Here is a 15,802-nt window from a genome sequence, read left to right as displayed (position 1 = left end):
GGTTTCCAATCTGTTCACTCTCCCTCCAACATGGGACATGACAACAGGAAAGGTCCTTCTAGGGCAAGGGACAAAAGCCCACTAAACCTGGAAAAACCTGACTCTTGATCAGGGATGCTTTCAGAGAAAGAGTCTGATCTAAAGGGGAAATGTGAAAGTAAATAAATGGAAACTTCACTTAAAATAAAGTCAGGAGGCCAGAAGAGAGAAGAGAACTCTCATGCACATGCCACTCAACGCACACTACGGATCCCAACAGGAAGAGACGGCACCTTGCATCTCCCACAGAAAGTGACACTATTTACTACCCCTGCAGAAAGAAGGAAGAAATGCCTCCTGGCCCGGTAAGAGCTCAGCTGGTGGAAACTGCCATAACTCACCAACGAAAAGCCAGTCCCGGTCTTCTAGCTCTCAGCCTCCTCCAGTGGACCCTTCATTTACACAGCCCCTCCCAACTTCATAAAAGAACATTTCTCTCCTTTATTTCTTCAGATTTGTGTGTGATTCACCATAGACCACGTGTCCCAAATTGCAATTCTTTCCTGTTCCTGAATAAACCTATTCTGCTGGTGAAATAACGGGCTGTTTATTTATTTTAGGTTAGCATGTCTATTATAAGAGCATAATCCATTGATCCCTTAAAGGAGGTTTGCATTTATTTTATAGAATATGAGCAGAGCAGAATTCTTACATGCGTGTCATTATCTAAGACAAACTTTTCTTCTGAAACAATCAGTTCCTCTTTGTCCTTTTAATATAAACTTTGACATAACCATGACCGAAAGGACAGCTTGAAGTTTTGATTTGAAAAGATAATCAGAAGGAACTCCTTCAGTGGTATTTATCTAAGGGAGAGGGTGGCCAGATTAAGGAAAGTGGTCAGATGTGGTAGGATTATCACTAAACATGACTTCCTTATATATGACGTTTATATCTTACCAGATTGTGAAACTTTTGAGGGCACAGACCATGCCTTATTAATTTCTGTACCACAAAATGCTTAACAAATGTTAGTAGAATCAAATTACATTGATTACCTGCCTTCGGTTCTTCACATTTGCTTCCATACTGCACTGAGACCTATATGAACATAGATCCATGTTCTGCTCTCATTTTGGATGATTTCTGCCAAATCAGGCCTGACTGCCTAGATAAACCAACCTCTTAAGAGTGATTGATATCTAATCCAAAAAGGCTTTAAGCCGCTTCTTCTCATATCCTCATCAGCTTTCTCCTTCCTTCTTTCCTTGTGGCAAAGCAGCATAACACTGAGTCTGTATAAAAAACCCACTGACTTATTTTTCTGTTCAGGAAAAATCTTTTCCTCTGATCAACACCAAAACTAAAGTTCATCATTAAATGAGTTTAGAGTTGATTTATTAAACAGGAATTGTTTCTAATTCAAACACTTAAGATCTCCTGCCACCCTTTCCCTTTATTCAGACTACTTTGTATTTAAGGAATTTTAAGGGACTTGAGTCACCATTTAGACAGCAAAATTGCAGAAAACCACTTTCATACAGAATGTAATGCACGATTTATAAATAGACCTATATAATAATTCTTTCCCTGCAGGAATCTGTTTACAAATTAGTTTTTTTTTTTAAGATTTACGTATTTTAAAAATAAAATAGATACTTTTTAAAAGTCCTAGAGTTCTTAGTCCTGAGATTATTCCTAAATATGAAAAATGATAAGACATTTTATAGCATAGATTCTCCCTGATTTCTACCACTGAAACATATTCCTAGTGGGGAACTTAATGTCAAGATGTGATTACAGCTAGAACGATCAGAACAGAGGATTCAACAGGTGTAGTCCCAGAATATAGAATGGGAAACTTTCTGTAACAAATCTGACCTCTAGAACAGATGGAATGTGGGAAGAAACTGTTAGAATATCTCTATTTTTATCTAAATTAAGAAATCAAATTTTTCTAATTTTTAACATGTAGATTGACAACAGTGTCTATTTTTTGTGATCAGAGTACATGATCAAAAATGTTTAGAGACCACTTCCTTAGAGTACCATCAGCTCTGCAGCCAGGCATCTGACGTCACCACATTTCAAATCTACATAATATTTTAAATACAATAATTTGGACTTATATAACATTTTAAGTATAATCTTGAAATGTATATAATATTTAAAATGAGTTTTGTTATACTGTGCAGTTAGTAAATGTTTGTTCTTCAATCACTTTTAACATGCGATATTCATTTAGCAAATCTTGGTGATTTGTATGTTTCTTTGCATTAACTGCTGCTTTGTACCATCAGATTTAGGAAATCATGGAGCTGAGAGAGATTAAATGTACATCCTCATTTTATAAACACCCAGATTGTCAAGTAACTGGTCTCAAGTCTTTGGGCTCATAGTTTCAATGCTTTTTCCAACGCATCATCCCACTCGCAGGATAAATAATAGGATTTCATTATCCATTAAATGGATGATAACAATGCCACTGCACGAGATGGAAAGGTACAGGTATTTCTCATAGAACGCTAAGCGGATGAAGTCCTTTTTAACTTTTAACCTTATTTATTTATTTTTAAAGATTGGCACCTGAGCTAACGTCCGTTGCCAATCTTTTTTTTTCCTTCTGCTTCTTCCAAAGGCCCCTAGTACATAGTTGTGTATTCTTGTTGTGAGTGCCAACCATTTCCTTAAAAATAATTATAGATTCACATGGAGTTGCAAAGATAGTACAGAGAGGTCCCATGTACCTGCCCCTAGTTTCCTCCACTAGTTTTATTTTATAAATGGAAGGAAAAAAAAAAAAAGCTGTGTTTGCACTCAGAACAAACTCAAACTGAGAGATTTAATAATGATAGCTGCCATTTTTGAGCACCTATTGTATACCAGGAGCTGTAACTACATGATTTTATCTGGGACTCACAACAATCCTGAAAGGCCAGGGGTTATCCTCAGTTTACAGCTAAGGCAACTCAGGTTTCAAGAGATTAAGTCACGTCTGTCAGCTCCAGAGGCCAGATCTGTCTGCCTTGCACATTTCATCTTTTCCACATTATGGACAGCTGAATTTCATACTTTCCTTACACTATGTTTCAGCTGAATCCTCACAATTCTCTAACAATAAAAACGTTTTACTTATTATTATCATTGTTTTGAAAATTGTGAATATTTTCTCAGAAGTTAAAACTATTTCTTTTAAAAAATCTACATATAAAAGAAGGTGCTTTGTTAAATACTTTTATTTCATTTGGAACCAACAATTTTTCCCAGGGAGTTCAAAATTCAAAGCAGGCGGGAAAGATGACTAGATCACTTACAAAATCCCTTCAAAAGCTTTGGATAATTTAGTCTATTGACTTCACACTGTTGCTAAATTCATTAGACTGAAGAGTCGTACTCGGAGACAGAATAGGTCAGTATTTTAGAGGTTAAAATTCCTGTCACCACATCTGTCAAGTTCACCTACTATCTTAGCCAGTTCTGGCTGCATCAACAAAGTACCATAGTCTGAGTGACTTACAAGCAATGAAAATTTATTTCTCACAGCTCTGGAGGCCAAAAGTCTGAAATCAGGGTATCAGAATGGTTGGGTTCTGGTGAGGTCCTTCCTCCAGGTTGCAGACTGTCATCTTCTTGTGTCTTCACATAGTGGAAAGAAGGCAAGAGAGCTCTCTGGGAGCCCTTTGATAAGGGCAGTAATCCCATTCAAGAGGGCTCCACCTTTGTTCCCTAATCACCTCCCAAAGGCCCCAGCCTCTAATACCATCACATTGGGGGTTAGGATTTCAACATATGAATTTCGGAGAGAAAAACATTCAGTGTATTGTACCTACGTCCGGACCTGTGCACCCTATATTCCTTCTGTTACGGAGAATGCACTGGCGTTGCTCCTATCTAAGTCCAGTCTTCCACTTTTGGACTAGTTCTGTCTTCTCTTACATCCTTAAGGTTGTTACTCTGTCACTTGTCACCTCTCAATCCTACATTATTAATTTTTATCTCATTATGGATCATTCCCATAAGCATATTAACATTGTGCACCATTTTCCCATCTCCTACAAGACTTCCTGACAATACATCTCTCTCAAGCTACCATCTGATTTCTTTGATCTGTCCCAAAACTCCTTGAAAGAGTCATTTATACTAACTATAGCCTCATCTCCTCCACCTGTTCATTCATTCCTTTTTTTTTTTTTTTTTGGTGAAGAAGATAGTCCCTGAGCTGACATCTGTTGCTAATCTTCCTCTTTTTGGTTGAGGAAGACTGTCCCTGAACTAACATCGGTACCAATCTTCCGCTATTTTTATACATAGGATGCCGCACAGCATGGCTTGATGAGTAGTGTGTAGGTCTGCACCTGGGATCCAAACCTACGAACCCCAGGCCTCCAAGTGGAGTGTGCAAACTTAACCACTAATGCCAAAAGGCCGGCCCCCACTTATTCATTCTTGAATCCACTCCAGTCAGGCTTTTGCCCCCACCCCTCCACTGAAATTGCTCTTGGCAAAGTCGTCAATGACCTCTGCATCGCTAAATCAGAGGTTAATTCTCAGTCATCTTTCTTGAACTATCAGCAAGGCTTGAAAGAGTTGCTCACCCCTGCCATCTTGAAGTTCTACTTTCCCCACTTGGCCTTCAGGGGCCCCTCTCTCTTGGTTCTTCCACCTCACTGGCTCTTACCTCTCATGCCCCACATCTCCAGTCATTGGCATGACTAGAGTTCAGTCCTTGGACTGCTGTATTTTCTCATTCTCTTGGTGATTTCATCTGTCCTCAAGATACAATTTTTAGTGTTCAGCTCCTCCAGCCACTCCTGTGGCCATTTCCCTCCAATAGTCTCCCACCTCTCTGGTCCTAACAGATTCATGACTCCACTCCAGTGAAACTTGGAGCCCTTGTCCTTTGTCCACAGTGGTGACCCAGCCATGTGGGACAGTCTTCCCTTTTTAAGGCCCCAAGGCAAAGAGAGTTCATCCTGCCTTTTTCTTTCCAGATAGCCAGGCACCAAGGCCGCAGTTACCACACACTCACACACACACACACACACACACATAAAGTTCTTTTGATTTTTTCTTGGGAATTCAGAAAAATCTAATTATCCTCCAGGGAGGGGAAAATTTTTCTTTCTTTCCTCTTTATTGAGTCTCCAGCAGCAAAAATGAAACACAAATTAATTTCTTCATAGCTCACTTTATTACAGATTGAATGAATGAATGAGGTCTGCACCTTGATGCCCAGGGCACCATTGATTGGGTAAAGGACCTTGAGAAGCAGATTAGTTTTCTAGAACTTAAATTCCTTGAGGCCTTATGAAATTGATGATTTGTATCACATTTCTAAGTTTCCTCTCCTATGTTTAAGATAATAATATGTTGCAAATCCTAAGATAAAGCGAAGACTTAGATTGAATCAGCTGACCAAACTCTGGGAAAGCTGACTGGCCAGAAGCTCAAGATTGAAAAGGCCTGTTTTGGGGCAAGAAGTCTGACTAAGGGGGGCAGTTCCAGGGAAGAGGAAGAGGGGAAGGAGGAGGAGGAAGACCACTAAACAGAATACATTCCTTGGACAGAAGACAAGTGATGGCCTCTATACCAGAAAGGCATTTTTCTTTTATGCTTCTACTTTTTTTGTCTATTATTTCATCATTTATAATTTCTTCTCAAACATTATTTCAGATAATGTCATTGCTATTGTAACCTACATTTCTGTAGGTCGTAGTTTGGAAATACAGCTAGGTCACAATAAAAAAGAACAGCTTTCAGACTCAGCATCTAAGGACAAACTTGTGCGAATATTAGCCCTCCTTAAATCCCCTGGGGGCTGGGCAGTTGGGGTGTTCTAGTATAATTCTGCAGACACCATGTGGCATCCTCCTCCTTTGCAGCTCCTGAGTAAGTATAGGTGACTCTCCTGGGTCTCAGCTTCTCTCAGATATGTGGGAGAGAATGAGGGCCCACGTTGCCGTGATGCAGAAGACACAAGAGCAGCACTGTCCAGCTCTCTGTGTTTTAGAGAGATGTCAGTCATATTGTGCTTTTACTGACACTTGCTCTGTACCATGCTATGTATATAGTATTGTGTATCCCATCATGCTGTTAGAATACAAAGAGATGAAGTTGTTAATAGATACATGCGCATGTTACTGTGGCAACACTGGGAGAACAACAAACTACCAGGAGGAGGTCAAAGGCGGCTTCCCAAAAGACAGAACTGTAGCGTTAAGTTTTAAGGATGTGTGTGAGTTAGCTAAGAGAATAAATGTTAGGGATCAGGGTGTTAGGGAAGGGAGGCATTCTAAATAGAGTAAGAAAAAGCATGATGTGTTTGACAATTGCAAGTTGCTCAGCAAGGCTGGAGGGGAAGGGCTTAGTAGAAGATTAAAGCAGCAATAATTTCTTGAGTGCTTTCTTGGACTGGGCTTTTTGTATAGTACATTGTCTCAATGAATCCTTACAATAACCTACAACTTCAATAACTTTGGCCCTGTTTTTACAGATGAGACAATGGAGTCTTAAGCAACTTGCCTAGGGTCACATAACTAGTAAAAGGCAGAGTTGTGACTCCATCTCTGATTCCAACCTGAAGTTCTTTCCACTCGACCATGTGGCCTCTTTCCAAATGAGTTGGAAAGTAATAAAAGCCGTTGGCACTGTAACAGCAGGACACATCACAGGATCCAATGAAGGATTTTAAGCAGGAGGATGACGTAACACCTTTTGTGTTGAAGGGGCCCACTGTTGTGTGGTGGGGAGGATGGTGAGCCTGCAGCCAAGGGGGCCGTGCGAAGGCTCTATTGCATCAGCCCAGGTAGGACACCAGGTGTCCTTGAACTTGCTGTGACAGTGGGTGGGCTTAGAGAGAGAAGAGAAGATGGATTTGAGAAGATTTCTATTAATTTCGAGAAGATATTGATTAATATATTGCTAAATAATAATAGGTCAAAGGAATGGGAATGTTTTGATTAATGCTGAGAACTGTTTGATAAAATTCAATAGTCAATAGTCATTTTTGACAAAAGAAATCTCTAGTAAATAGCTACATACACACACTGAAAGCTAGCTCATGTTTAATGGTGAAATTCTAACAGCATATCCATTAAATATAGAAATAAAACAATGGTGCTACTTGTCTCTAATTACTTAGTGCTCTAATGCTATTCTGGAAGTACCAGTTAATGCATTAGGTAAGAAAATAAAGTAAAGAATATGAAGACTGAACAGCAGGCAGGAAATTTGTCATTTATAGACTATGCAATTAGATTGTTGGCTAAGGGATGTACACAGCTCATTTTCCCTACCCCTTGCTCCAATCCAATTTTGGATTAGTCCCCCAAGTTCAAAGGCATTTTATGGCTGCCTACCCCAGTGACTGTGCTGTGGTAGCACACTGTCTAATGGGAGGCACTGGGAGTGTCTCTTATGACTCCTTTTTTATAAAGCATGAGGGAAAAATGTCAGAGCCCCCTCCTGGGAGACAGCGATATATTAACTCCATTTGTGGCTCTTCGTTCCTTGTGCTTAAAAGGCAAGACAAGTCCAGTGATTGTCCAATTGCCCCGGGCATTGGAGCAAACGTTCTTTTGATCTAGCACAGGCCTCTCTTGGCCAAGTGAGGTACTCTGGATTGGCCTTTCCCTGCATTGCATGGGCAAGAGCCAAGACTGAGGATAGAATCCTAGGGTAGATATAAGCAGGGCAGGTTTCATGGCCTACTTTACTTCTAAGTCATATAGGCATACAGAGTGCAGCAGCATAGCCTAATTTGCCTGAATTCAACATTAGATTCCACGACAAATCATCACATAAGAACAGTGATCATTTGCCTTGCTTTGTTTTTTTTTTTGTGTTTGTGTACTTTTTTGGGAGATGTTAGAGAAAATCAGATCAAGAGCAGGATTTGGCTTTTCCTGGATTTCCTGTCAAATACCACCTTAGTTGCTCTCGCTTTCGGCATGAGCAAAATATACCTTGAAAACCCAAGAAAATAAACTAAAAAACTTTAAGAAATAATAGAGTTTAGTGGTGTGGCCAGTTACAAAATCAATATACAAACGTCAATATGAAGGAAACTGTAAAACTGCTGAGACAAAGGAAGACAAAACAGAGAAGCATACTGGTTTTAGACGTAGACTCAATGACGTAAAGACGTCAGTTTTCCTCAAATTTAAGTTATTAGTCTAACATTACCCTAACACAAATCTCCATGATTTTATTCAAATAATTCTAAAATCCATTTCAAAGTGTAATTTGGTAGAGCCCTTTGGAAGGCTGTTTGACTTTACGTATTAAATTTGTCCTTTGACTCAACAATCCCACCTTTAGGAATTTACTAGTATGAAAAGGCATGTGTGGAAGGATGTATAACGCAGCATTTTTATAATTGTGAACAATGGAAAGCAACCTACATATTCTATGGCAAACCGGTTAGTTAAAGTATGGCAAGTGCTATTGGTTGCCTACCTCAAAGTCACCCTCTCCGGGTTTTTTTTGTTTGCTTTTACTTTTTCTTAGGGAAAATTTCAGACATACGCAAAAATAGGCAGAATGATTAATAAGCCCCCATGTACTCATCACTCAGCTTCATCAGTTAGCAATTCACAGCCGACCTTGTTTTATCAGTACTTCTCTCCAACACTATGTTATTTTGAAGCATCTTATCAGTTCATCTGTAAATATTTCAGTAGACGTTTCCCAGAGATATGGACTCTTTTTTAAAAAATGTATGAAAATACTATTATTGTAGTTTCAAAAACCAACACTAATTTCTGGATGATGACACACCCTTTCAGAGTACAAATTTTTAATTACCTCGCAAGTACTATATATATATATATATATATATATATATATATATACATATTTTAACAGTTTGAGTGATGGAATTCACACAAAGTCTAAACATTGCAATTGGTTGAGATGTCTTTTAAGTCTCTTTTAATTCATAGCTTCCCTCTCCAGCTCCTTTTGTTTCCTTGCAATTTATTTGTTGAAGAAATAAGGTTATTTGTCCTCTAGATTTTCCCAAATATGGATTTTCCTGAGTGCACACTCCATATTTCCCATAAATTGGTAACCTAGAAACTTGGTTAGATTCAGTTTCTTTTTTTTTTTTTTTTGGCAAGATGACTTTTTAGATGGTTGTGTCCTTATTTCCCATAAATTAGTAATCTAGAGACTTGGTTAGATTTCTGGCAAGATGACTTCTTAGACAGTGTTGTGTCTTTCATCAGGAAGAGTATAATGTTGGGTTGTTTCTTTCGGTGATGTTAGTAGTTGTTGATGCTCAATGCCTATATCCGTACTATGCTGAATATGGTATACTGAATTAGATACTAATCTAATCTAATTCGGAAGATGTCATAAATGGTGATATCCTATCTCTATCATTTCTTCTTCGTTTATTAGCTGGAATACTTCCATAAAGAGAAACTACCTTCCTCAATGATTTGGTTTCCCAGTGATATAGGAAGAGCAGGATAAGCATTTGATTCTTTCTCTTCATTTGCCCGTTTTCAAGATAATAAGTTATCTCACTAGCATTCTCCAATGGTGACTAAATGACTGTTTTTTTTTGTATCATTGTGAATTCATGGATTTAAATTTGTTGCATGTGTCTCATCTTTTATTTATTGCTCAGAGAATCCTGATGTTGTTTAGGTAGTAATGCAATCAGTCACAGAGAAGACATCCTGGCTTGGCTGAGGCTGTTGTATCAATCCATTCTCATTTGGCAGTGTCTGGGGTGGGCATGAGATTCTGGCTGTAGACAAGTATGAAAAAGTCTATTTCTAAAAAAGACCCCTCCACCCACTCAGCTGCCCCATTCTTCCCTTCTGGCTTTTTTCACGTTGTCGCATGAGGACTTGATGTTTGGAGAGCTGCTGCTGAAGCTTGGACCATCCCAATGGATACATGTGATCCATATACACAATTATGACCACTAATACTGCAGCTCTGGATTTATTGACAGAGAAAGATGTCTGCGATATGTCACTGATATAATACATGTCACTAAAACCGTTTATACAAAATTGAACACAAGTGTATATATTTACACCAAGACTTGCCTGGAATTATGTTCACTTAAACACTAAGAGTGGCCATCTCTGAGTGGTGAGATATTAGTGAATTTCCACTTTATTCTTTGTATTTTTCTGTATTTTAAATTTTTATGTGAATAATAAAACTTTTTTAAAAAGTATGATTATGGGCTATTCTCATTTACCTCATGTTACTTATAATGGATTTTCTTCAAATGAATATATCCTATCATGAAAATTCTTTTTATGAGACCCCAGAACTGGTGTCACGTGATTTTTCTCCGTGGCATAATCATCAGGTAGGAAATGTTTTGATTCTGGAATAACATTTCCTGATAAACAATTTTCAGAAACATTTAAGCATTTCCTGATCTGCAAATTTTTGTGATTTTTTTCTTTGTGTGTCTTATTGTTATAATTAACAATACTCTCTAGCCCAGTGGGACATAATCATCCTGTCGGAGAAAGAACCTTCAGAAAAACATGAGTTTTATTAGAGACACATTTTCCAGTCACCAAGAAAATAAAATTGGCACAATTTTCACTAAGCAGTAAAAATAAGAAGTAGTCTCCCTTTAGCTCACATTTAAGAAATTTTAATTTCTTTGGTACATTTAATTCTGCTAAGAAACTGTGTATTCTTAAAACCAATAAGATAGTAAAAAAAAATTCTAGGCCTCCAGAGTAAAATTAAAAAAGGGCCTGTCTTCCTTTAGTTAATTACTTTTTGGCTAGCTGGTTCTGCCAAGCTGTCAGCACAGGGAGCCAGGGCTAAGCCGACAATCACAGTGGACAAAAGAAATAGAATCAACAAATAATTATGGCCCACAAGCTATGTGCCTTGTATTACCATGGTTGCTGTGGCAAATTCAATGAAGGAGATAACTTTGCTCTCTTGGACCTCATGATCTAAAGTGGGGAAATGCCATGAAGACATGCAGGGAGATGAGGCTGAAAATGAGTCTAGAAAGGCAATTCCTTGATGAATTTTAAGCAGAGATCAGATACGGTCTGGAGGATGGCATGAAGGGAACAGATGATGTGGGGAGACACATTGAGAAGTGGCTGCAGGAGTCCAGATGAGAGACAAGGCAAGCTTGAGTCGAGCAGTGGTTTGGGGATGAAGAGGAGAAAGGAGGGATTAAAGAATTATTGGCTTTATATAATCTCCTGGGGTTGTTTCTCTCTTGTTCTCTCTTAACATCAAGGGAGTCTTCAGTGGGACTTAACTTATCTCAGCTAGGGTAAGGGAAACTGAGAACAAGCCTTTTTCTGTGCACCCTTGGGTCAGAGCTCCGAAAGAGGAACATCTTGTTCCTGGCAGCGAGCATGGAAGTGGTGAAACTCTGAGCCAGGTCATCTGCAGGTTTGTTTTTGGTCCAATAGGGCCGCCTCTTCACCTGATGACTGACAGTAGGACTCACCTCCCCATACAGATAGGAATGTGGCCCTGACCCAGTACAAATACAGTAGGCCATCAGTCCGAGGGCCATATTACAGCTTTGATATCTTCTCTCTGCTCTGCCCTCAGAGTCTTCAGTGAGGCGGTGTTCCTCATACCCTCACCTGGGAACGTTCTCATAACTTCTGGAGTGGGCCTGGTCATTTGCAGCCTTACTACACAATTTGCTCTTTATCCAAATTGCTTTTTAGGGGACAGACTGTCCTGAAGCCTACTCAGAAGTCAGACAAGTCCTCCCTAAAGCTCTTCTGCAACAGTAGAAACTCAAAACTGACGTTGTCACTCCAGCCTGAGCCAATGTGCGTCTGGTGAAGATACTGTAGCAAATCCACAACCGGGAGGAAAGGCTGGGACTGTCTCCCTGCCAAGGTGTTCAAGATTCAAGATCTCAGGTCTGCTTTGGGTCAGGAATGCCATCCCAACTGGTGAAAATATAAGGCATGGGTCAGAGAAGAAGTTTAAGAGCCCCACCTGGAAGAAACTTTGTTGAGAGTCTATTCTTTAGCACTGGTGTCTATTTAATCCTCTCTCCTTCTATTTAATCCACATCCTATCTGGTGTGCTCATTCCTAGCTAGGGTTCAGTGCCTCAGACCCAAGTCACTAGAGAAACTTGTAAATCAACCCATCATCTCATTTTGCAAGGCCTGGTGTAATGTTTCTAAAGCCCAATAGTATAGTCTGAACTGATGATCTCATATATATCACAGTGAAATGAGGAGTGAAATGAAATTTCTTTTTGTACATAGAAATAATTGCCCATGTAATGGGTTGAGGTAAGGCCAGCTTTAGCATTTGCAAAATTAAAATTAAAAGAAAGGTCTGTAGAAAAGTTTTGGCCCCGTTTCCTGAAACTACCTTGCCTGGGGTATGGACCATGTACTGAACTCTTATCCCAACATCATCACCCAAAGGGCTATCGATCCTATTCCCAGAGGACTTCCCAAGCAGCATATGGAAGGAAAAATGAAGAATCAGAGTTTAGGCAAATTAGGAATCTAATGTCAGTCAATGGTTTACAACAAGGCTGCAAAATTGGCCATCCATATATCGTCAAGAAACCAGGAAGATGTGACGAAACGCTGCCTGACTGTGGCTGTGCGCCATACTCTCTCATACTCACTTCTCACCTCCATTCACTTCTAATTCCAGGCTCTTTCCACGGGATTTGACAGGGCTTTCTTTTGGACTTCTCTATAATTATGACTTCACAGAAGTTCTTCTCTGGGTCAGCTCTGGGCTTCAATGTCCTAGCTGTCTCTCCACAAACTCTTGTTTCAGACAGGAGTTCCGCTTCTCCGGATCGCCCCCTGTGAACCAGCACTTCCACCTGTTTAATCCATCAGAGTGTCTAGGCCTTAGTTTAACCAGTCTGCCTGGTTCCCGTGGCCTCAAATCCTCCTTCCCTTCCCTTTCCCCAGCGGGGCTGCTCAAACAAGCTCATGGCTCAGGTATGTCTCCCTAAAAGCTGAGAGAAATCCCTGCCCCAAGTAGGCAATCCTCAGAAAGCCCACTGGTTCCATATTTTGTTTTTCGTGCTTGGGACTTGAAGATGATGATTATTCTGATGCCAGAGATACTCTTCCAAGCCCTCATCAGAGGATCCAGGCCTGTGCATCCCTCACTGCGCACATCCTGGAATGGAGAATTGTGTTTTGGCGATAATGCCAGAAAGCCAACACCACTGAGTTGTGCAGATCTCTTCTGTTTACACACAGAGTATGTCATCTCAGGTCAAAACTATTTTTAGACACAGTGTTGATCTTTTCAGCATTGTCCCCCAAACTACTGTCTCAGTGCATCTCCTTTGCCCTGAGCTGGTTTGACTTTAGAATACAAATTAGTGATAAGACGTGAACAGGGAACATGGTCTGATGTGTGGAACCACGGCAACAAGGTGAAAAGGAACGAACATTTATTGAGTGCCTACGATGTACCAGGCACAATTAGTCATAATGATAATATTTACTGTATGAATATTATGTGTAAGGCATTGTGCTAAGCCCTTACACATAACCCAATTTAATCCTCACAACAACCCTGTGAGATAGGCATTGTATTATGGTCCTCATTTTATGAATGAGAAACTTAAGCTTAAAGAGATTAAGTAACTTGCTCAAGATGAATAGAGTTTCAAGTCAAGAGCTGTCTGAATCTAACATCCAACAAGTTTTCTCTCTCTCTCAACGTTTTTTTATTAGACTTCTCATAGATTTCTTTGTTTTACTGCCCTTTTCAAAGAATCAGCTTTTGGTATTGCTGATCAATTCTACTTTTCTCACTGTTTTATTATTTTCTGCTTTTATTTTTATTGATCTTTTCCTTCAGCTTTCCTTGAATTTATACTGTTTTTTTTTTCTAGCTTATTGGGTCAATGGCTTAGATCATTTATGTTCTACTGTGCCTGTTCTAATACATGCATTCAAGGCTATGTATTCTCTTCTGAGTGTGATTTTGACTACATGCCATAGGATGTTCTCATTTTTATTATTTCTGAAGTGTATGATTTCAATTCTGATTATTTGTTTCGCCCAGAAGATATTTAGAAATAAGTTTAGATAAATAGATTTATTTGAGGAAAGGAGTACTTAACCTTTGGTTAATAGTTTCTACTCGAGTACCTTAACAATTAAAATAGCAATCTGTTTCTGATATTATGGAAAACATGAGTATCTCATAGCTACACTGAATTCTGCCATTTTCACTTATGTTGCTCTTTATTGCAGGAGAAAATCCATAAAGAAAAATATTTGGTTGTCCATTTTTATATTGTTTATATAGCTATTTACTTTTGGGGGGAGAGGTAATGTCTTTCTGCTAGAAGGAAATATTTATATACAGCTTTATTGAGGTATAATTGACAAACAATAATCTGCATGTATTTAAAATGTACAATTGGATAAGTTATGAAATATGTACACACCCTTGAAACTATCACCATAATCAAGATAACGAACATATGCGTTACTCCCAAAAGTTTTCTTCTGCCTATTTGCAATCTCACCCTCCCACTCCCCACTGTTCCCTTTCCAAAAATCTGCTGATCTGCTTTCTGTTTGTTTGTATTTTATAGATTTTTGTATAAGTGATATTATACAGTATGTCCTCTTTTTTGTCTGGCTTCTTTCGTTTCAGCACTATGAGATTCATCCACGTTGTTGTGTGTATCGATAGTTCATTCCTTTTTATTGCTGAGTAGTCTTCTGCTGTATGAATACACCACAATTTGTTTATTCATTTACCTGTTAATGGATGTTTGGGTTGTTTCCAGTTTGGGGCTCTTACAAATAAAGCTGCTATGAACATTTGTGTGTAAGTTTTTGTATGGACATATAGCACTTTTTCTCTTAAGTAAATTGCTAGGAGTGGAATGGCCACATCTCACGGTAGGTGTATGTTTAACATGTTAAGAGTTGCTAAAATCTCTTCCAAAGTGGTCAAACAGTTACATTCCCATCAGCAGTGTATGAGAGTTCAAGTTTCCCCACATCCTCACAACACCTGATATGGTCAGTCTCTTTAATTTCAGACATTCTAATAGATGTTTCCTAGTATCTCGTTGTGGTTTTAATTTGCATTTCCCACTGACTAATGGTGAGAGTGTGGGGAACAGGTTCTTTTATGTGCTTTTGGTGGGACTATGCATTGAAACCTTTTTTGTATTGCAATTTGAATTTTGAACAAGTTTTGACATATCAGTCTTATTTCCAGAAATCTATCCTGTCATGAACTGAGCATCTCCACAAAAGCTGTCGGGCTAAACGCAGTTCTTTCCATAATTTCCCTCTGAGTCAGAAGAGACTTTCTCACACTTTCTTGCTGATCGATTTCTAGTTCTCCACACCATGCATTCAACACTCGACAGCGGTTACAGTGATTGTATGAATTGTTGAGGTCTGTGGCGGTGATTTAATCTAAAATGCAACTAGATATCTAAATTTAAAGATGCAACACACAACACAGTGTAGTGGATCGAGTAAGCCTTTCTTTCCCCCCTGCCTAGAACATTTGATTGCAGTCCCTCATTTCCCTTGGGGAACTCTTTCCAAACTCCATATAGTCTGGATGGGACTGTCAATCATACCGCCCAGCACTCTCTGGCCATGGGATGGTCACATTTATAAACCAGACTGGGCCACTCATGGTTCATTATAGGTTTGGTACACTGACTAGAAATGGGCACATGATTCAGCAGGAACTGAGTCTTCCTCTGGATTGATATACAAATGTGAGGAGCCAGTTGCTTTTCTGCTGGGGTTGCTGGGCTGGGAAAAGGAATCTGAGGCTGCCAGTGGGTGCCTTCCTTAGTTTCATGGAGGAAGCCT

The 15,802-nt window shown here is 39.3% G+C and overlaps 1 long non-coding RNA gene across 1 annotated transcript; it reads left to right on the top strand.

The window, feature by feature from the left end:
- The first annotated feature begins 6,625 nt into the window (after positions 1–6,625).
- On the top strand, positions 6,626–14,782 carry LOC139076444 (uncharacterized). The gene is made up of 2 exons (XR_011528063.1): positions 6,626–6,784; positions 11,670–14,782. It is a non-coding gene; the product is annotated as an uncharacterized lncRNA (long non-coding RNA).
- The last annotated feature ends 1,020 nt before the right edge of the window (positions 14,783–15,802 follow it).

Source organism: Equus przewalskii, chromosome 16 (genome assembly GCF_037783145.1).
Source record: "Equus przewalskii isolate Varuska chromosome 16, EquPr2, whole genome shotgun sequence".
Taxonomy (NCBI): Eukaryota; Metazoa; Chordata; class Mammalia; order Perissodactyla; family Equidae; genus Equus; species Equus przewalskii.
This window is presented reverse-complemented; position numbering and strand designations above follow the sequence as displayed.